Source organism: Apis dorsata, unplaced genomic scaffold (genome assembly GCF_000469605.1).
Source record: "Apis dorsata unplaced genomic scaffold, Apis dorsata 1.3 scaffold_339, whole genome shotgun sequence".
NCBI lineage: Eukaryota > Metazoa > Arthropoda > Insecta > Hymenoptera > Apidae > Apis > Apis dorsata.
The window spans coordinates 6,757-14,199 of record NW_006263606.1 but is presented as its reverse complement, the minus strand read 5'-3'; positions in this window follow the sequence as shown (position 1 = coordinate 14,199).

Below are 7,443 nucleotides of genomic sequence, written 5' to 3'. Positions count from 1 at the left end.
GAGTGGCGACCGGTGTCGCAGCTCGGATTTCGCGGCTAATTCCTGCCCCCGTTTTACGTTTCTCGCGAATTATTGGAATATTCGGTGAAATTTTCGGTGTAGTTTGAAATTTTTCTTGCTGATTTATTTAATTAAAAGGGAAATTTCTTGGAGGAAGGGAGGGGAGATGAAGCTTTTCGTTTAAGAATTAGGTATATTTTGGTATATTAATATGTTTTTGCTTATTGTTTTTGCTATATTTATTGTTTAATTAAAAGGGAAATTTCTTGGAGGAAGGGAGATGAAGCTTTTCGTTTAAGAATTAGGTATATTTTGGTATATTAATATGTTTTTGTTTATGTGTCTACAATTGATAGGAAATTGTGAATTCTGGAGGAATGTTGGCAATATTTGTTTTTGTATGTAGGAAGGGAGATAGAGGAAACGTGAAGATTTCGTATATACCTATATTTTCTTCAACAAAAATGTAATTTCATATTTTTATTTCATATTTTCATATTTTCGAGTTTTATATTTCACGGGTATACAACTTAAAGCAAAATATTTTTACATGCAAATCAAGTAGTAGAGATAAAATATTTGTTACGTAAATAAATAATATAATTCCATTTTTGAATGCGACGTATAAAACTAAAATAAGTTAATAATATTGTAACATGAAGCAGATATATTTCAATGTTATTTAAATAATTATGTCCTGGATTTTATTATTATGATTTAAGTTTTTTCATTTTGAATACTCATATTGTATTTTTAATTCACACTCTCGGACTAATAATTGATATAAAAATTAATTATCCAAATAAATAATGAGAAATCATTGGATGTAAAAGGAAAGAAATTTTGAATGCTATATAAGTCTCTAATTAGTATAATTTTAATTATTAATATTAATTATACGATGTGCTAACTTTATTCAGATTACAAGATAATAAATTATCATTGCACTATACAACATATATTAAAAATTTTATAAATTTGCAATTTTTTGTACTTAAATGACAATATAATATTAATATAATATTATTTATAACAAATGTAAACATTTTAATGTTCGTGTTACATAAAAAAAAAATAATACCAGAAAATTATGTTAATTTCCCCTCCTCCCTAGTTTAAGATACGATTTATTTTTAATTATAGGATTTTATAGGTTTCCCAATGATTAATATTCACTACTATCCGAAACTTGTAATTTCGACTTAAATGAAGAGGCAATAAAAAAGCGAAAATGGTCGTTAAATTAGGAAAGAAAACAGGAAGAACATCTAGTTTCTTTCACCGATATCTGATGAAACGAGAAAGAACTGGATTCTAAGAGGATTCGAATTCTATCGACGATCTTAAACTTTCCAACCAACAAAGATAAAGTATCCGTTTAAGCATTGCTTCTTATAATATTTCAACAAGGAGCAACTCTTCTCGAGAAGAAGCTTGTAACCCACGTTTGTGGAAACTGCCACGTTATTATCTTCCAATCAAGATCAACCGATATCGATAACACAACGCGATGTTTGTTTTATCGTCATCGATTTCGAGGTATTATTTCGTATCGACCTTTGACGATTGGCGTTCCCTGAGACTTAGATATCACGAGAATTTGAAGAATTCCCCCTCTCCCTGAAATTTCTCCATCTGCCGGTAGCTTTAGTAAATTCTTCACGAGTTATCCCGAGAAATGGCGTTCCGTAATAAAAAGTTTTATTACACCGTGCGACAGAATCGCGTTAAGATTGAACCTGCCCGTCCCCTTCCTATTACAGGCGTCCATCTCGCCACTCTTTCTCCAAGGAAACCTTCTCCTCTCCCGCTCGAAGGAAGGTGAAATTTATTCTCCGGTTCGATGAAATCGAAAATTAAAAATTATAAAATTGTCTTCGCGATAATCGTGCATCACAATTTTCTAACCAATCGCAACTATCCATAAAAAACGTCTCCTCCTTTTTTTTTTAAAATTTGTAAATTACCTTTATAAGGGGATCATCTTTGCGAGGGGAAGAGGAAATGGGCGAAAAAGGAACGAGCAACGTGCTTCGTGTCGGCGTACGGCTGACAATTTGTCACGATTCCGGTTATCCTCTCCTCCCCCCCTCCTCAGACACTTATCTGTTTCCGTTCGGTCGATACGCGTCGTAATGGGATTACCTCTAACGCTGATTCCCGTGAAATTTTTCGGACAAGCGGTGGTCGGAATTTATCATCAGATCTAACGTTTTAACACGTTTAAATGGTCTGGGTTTATGATGAAGATGCGGCGAATTATTTTTTGACGAAAGACAAATTAGTGTAACTTTCTAAAAAAAAGAAACGAAATGAAACGTTTCGATTAATTTTGAATTATTTTTTTTTTTTTATTCTTGGTTCTTTATCGATTTCTCGAGAGCAGAAGCATTTTGGTAATATTTTTAATTTACATTTTCGGTGTGATGTATGGTTTATATAAAAAAATATGTGAAATTATTAATTGAAATTTAGTAATGAGTCTCACATTTATAATGGAACGTTCTTAGAGTAGTTAATTATTGGCCAGATCATTGATTCTACGAAAAGATTCTCTTATTTGAAATCTATATATATAATTTACAATATATCGAGCAAGAATATTGAAATTATTTAACTTAATAATTGTTGAATTCGTTAATAATCATGAAGATTTAAAGTTAATGAAATCCAAAAATTAATAAATCAATTTTAATTCATTCCATTTCATTGTGAAAAATATAATAAAAATATCATGCAGTCTTAATTAGATTTGATAATTAAATTTGAACTTATTTGAGAGATTGAATCACCAATGTTAAAATTACATACTTTAATATGAAAGAATACCAAAGATACACAAAATACTAGTAGAATCACTATAATTTCTGAAACCGAAAAAAAAAACTTTATAAAAGCTCAATACATACAATATCATAATACAAAAATCACGATGTTAAGAAAAACGAATTTGAATATTTCCAATCCCTAGACAAGAATATCACATTGAATCAAATATTCTCAAGCTCGATACAAATTATAAATTTTCCTCTAATTAAGAATTATCAAAAAAAAAGAAAAAAAGGAAAGAATTAAAACTACGACGTTTGATTTTGATCCCAATGAGAAGAACGAGAAGAAAAATTACGAGTCAAATATCAAACCTTTAAAACCGCAAAAAGCACAAATTCAACGTTAAAATTACCACTTTCCATTTCGAGATCGTCTCCTTCCAATCGTATAACAAGAGAGAAGAATTCTCTCTCTCTCTTATTAGCCGAAAATTACTTCTGAGAATCGAGAAAGATAGAGAGAGAGAGAGAGAGAGAGAGAGAGAGAGAGAGAGAGAGAGAGAGAGAGGGAGAGAGAGAGAGCCGCTTATCGCGAGTCGAAACGGCTGGTCGTCCCGCAACAAATGCGCCGATTAAGAGAGCCGCGGCGAAAAATTATAAATTCAGCGCCGACAGTTGGGCGCACGGCGGGTGGAAAAACGAGACGGGGGCCGCAGTCGCGTGGCCCAGAGGATCGGGCAATAATTTGTCAGATACGCCACCGAGCGGCCGGCCATTCAATTATCGTCGGCAACGGGATCGCCTCCTCCTCCCCGGACGTTCTTTTTGCGCGCCCGTGCCCGGTGGCGCAAGACGATCGTCCGCGGCGGAATGCTAGTTTAAATAGGTGTTTCACTCCGCGAACTACTCCCGGCATTCGAGAGGCAATTAGCCGGCCGGGGACCTCGCGCACCTTCGCACAAATTGAACCGACGTCCCCGGCTTTTACAGCGCCATCGCTTCTTTCCTCGGCTCGGTGACCAGTGATGGGCGTGATGATTACTGGAATTCTGGATCGATCCAAGTCGGATATTCGAGGGTTTACGTCGAAAATTATTCGTAACGATGTGTTAAAGTTTAATCGAATTATAAGAGGTAAGAGGATCGAAGAAGTGTGCTTGCGAAACGGTCAATTCTTAGAATTAGCGAGAGAAGAATTATGATCGTATGCAAGTATGATTTATTCGATTTATGTTTGGAAAGAAATCTAATCATAAATGATCGATCGAATTTTGTGTTATAAAGTATAATGTTTTTTATTCTTGTTTCTTTAATAATATGTGTAATTTTAAATAGCAATTTAAATTCTTTTCCGTGGATATTCATTAAATATTCGAAGTTTGGATACCGGTTCGAGTGATTTCAATACTTTTTAACACAGCTACTTCTTTTGATACACCATGAGTTTTCAAAATAAATAAGTATTATTTAAAAAAAAGGTTGGTATCGCCGCTAATTATTATTAATGAACACTTCGCGTATTTTGAACTACCGCTCAACATTAAAATTACCATATAAATTTTCTCCATTTCAAGGTTAAGGAATCGGTAATATCAACATTATTGACATTAGCATAAATTGTGGCCTCGCTATAAATTATTGACACCGATTAACGCCCATTTACGATCAATCCAGTTAGATGTCGAGACGCGATATTGATTTCCAAATAAACAAATACACACCTCGAAATAGAAGTGAACAGAATCAATGACAATGGCGGATTCCTTTCCACGATATTATATTCATGATAAAATTCGAAATTAATTTTTTTCGCCATTTATTCGATATCGTCACACGAGATCCTTTATTATCGCCTATGGATCGATACTACTTGAGAGGAATCAATGCCCATTACATAGGCGAGGACAGTGGTAAGTAACAGGGAACGGGTCGAGTATCGTCTGTGAAACGCTCACTCGTCCGGGGACAAAAGAGAAAAATTGGAAATTGAACGGGTGTAAGGAACTTCCTCCTCGATGTGGTCATTAAGGGACGGCGGAAATTGGTGTCGCTTAATGTTTGCCGAGGTGTACCTCGAAAGGTACTCGACGCTGGAATTTTACCGGGAAGTTATTATTGCCTGTTCGAGAGAGGAGTCTACGCTGAAATTAAACGGCTAAATGAACAGCGCCAACATTCTTTTATAATTTACGGTAGAAAAATTTATTATGCTTATTTAAGAAATCAACGCCACCTGCTTCTAACGACTCGCTTCGATACGGCTAATTTATTTTATTTCGTGTGATCTTGAATAATTGTATTTATAACATAATCTTTTATATGTAATTTCATCGAAGAAGAAACGATGAATCGGCCAAAGAAAGAGAGTAGTAGTGGAATAAAAACTTTTTTGTTGAAAAAAATGTATTTTATGATACAATTATCGAATCTCTATTATTCAAATGCGAGATGAATAGGTAAAATATATAATGTAAAAATAAATTGTAGAAAATATAGATAAAAATTCCTCTGGCTATTAAAAATTTTTAAATTTAATTTCCGATAAGTTGATGACTTTCTCATATTAATATGAGACAAAGTGAAGAGAAAAAATGTCAATTTTGAAATTTATTTATTAAGTTACAAGCAATTTAAATATACGCATTAAACGAAGACTCTATTTACTGACACAAAATTAAATAAAATAAACCGATATTTTCACGTACCAACTTTAATATTCTTCGAATTATCATATTTAACCAATATTTACAATGACATAACATTGCGCAAAAATTACTATAATCGAGATATACTTCTCCACAATCTAAAATTTTAATTACTTCAAATACGAGTCATAATTTACACATAATTACAATATTTTGACGTAAAATAGCTGGATCAATTTCTACACCCGAGAATTCGAAAGACAAATCGCTTCACTTTTCGCCGCAAAAAAGCCGATCCCATTTGTAAAGCGTGAAACGCGATCATGCGTTTCCCGGTTCGCGTTAAATACAGCGCGGCGCTGCTGTCGCGGAATTCCTTCTAACGAGATACTATCCACCGTGGATCGAGGCGTATGCACGGAGAGATTGGCTTCGTTTCGAAGGGAACGTCACGAAGGTTAATATCGTTACTTCGCAGCGACCGGTTTCGTAAATAGAACGTAACGGGCGACGGGTATCGTCGCGGTTCGTCTCGCCTCGAGAAAAACAGTGGATCGGGTTACGTTATGAAATTGTATTAATTGGCCGAGCCGAGTAAGTTTCTTAATCGCGGTGCACGCGGCCGGATTCCACGGATATCGGGCATTTTTCGGATGCGATTATATACGTGTACATGGTAATACGTCCGCCCTCCATTTGCTAAATTGGTCTCGGTCGGTTATGTAATTGCCGCTTTTATCTTGTAAGGTTTTTAATTGCGACACGGTTAATCGGTTGATTATTTGTCGTGCCACGGTTGAAATTTGATAAAACGTTGATCGAAGAACACGTTCGAAAATATCGTTCGAAGTGGTTTAAGTTATTGAGAAAGGGAAAATTATACTTTCTTTCTTCTTAGAAAGTTCGAGCATCCATTATTGGAATCGGCGTGGAAAATGTTGAAAATGTTGCTCGTGGTTTAGAAATTAAAACAGTGGATTCTATTTTTCGATGAGAAAATTTAATCAATATTAAATTTAAGAAATTTATTTATTTAAATCAAAGCTAGTGATTTAGATTAGAAGAAATTTCAATTTGAATATATGTGATTATTCAATCATATTGAAATACAGAAGCTCGTTATTTAAATTGAAAATAAATCCTGTTTTCTTTGTAAAAAGATTTCGGTATTAAGTTCGGGTAAAAGAGTTATTGCGTAAAGAGTTTCGTTTCGAAGATTTAAATTAAAAAAAAAAAAGGGGAAAAAATTTCAATTTAAAATCCCTAGGGAATGTTGATAAAGAATTCCGTTCAAAAATCATGATTCTGATTAAAAGAATAAATTCTGTTTCCTGATAAGAGGGATTTTGGTATAATTAGGGTTTCAGAGATTAGAATACGTGACAAAGAAATTTCATGCAACGAACGTTGTACGGGAGCTCGAAAAATTCTCTGGAATCCGACGACCTCGTTAAACTCGTAGATCGAATCGGAATTATCATCTGTGGCGAGAAAAAATGTTCAGCACGCTTGTGCCGGAGGATCAACGGATTGAATAACGCGTGGCTCGTTAACTCCGTGTATCTCCAGTGTCACTGCGGATGAACATTAACGAAGGAAAGTGTCGTGATTAAAATGCCTGCAACCGCAACGGGACCAACCGAGTGCCGCTCTTACTAACCTACCGATCGAATAATCGTAACAGTTTCTTTGAACAAATAAATTCAAAAAATTAAAATATTCGAAAAAAAAAATAGACAAAATTTAAATTATATTCTTTCTCTCTAGAAATTTTCATTCAACATTTCTCTGGATATCTTTAGATCATCATTAAACGCGGAGAAAATCTGGGGACAAAATTCTATATTCGTATAATTGATTCGAAAAATTCCATGACTCTTTTATATTTTTATTTCTTACGTCATGTTAACGATTCTGTTGTAAATAATCTTGCCAAATTAATATACGCTATTTTTAAAATTTTCTGATTCTATTTCTTCTGTTTTTCTGTTCTTACAACAAATTTAATTTACACAATTTTTACTAAT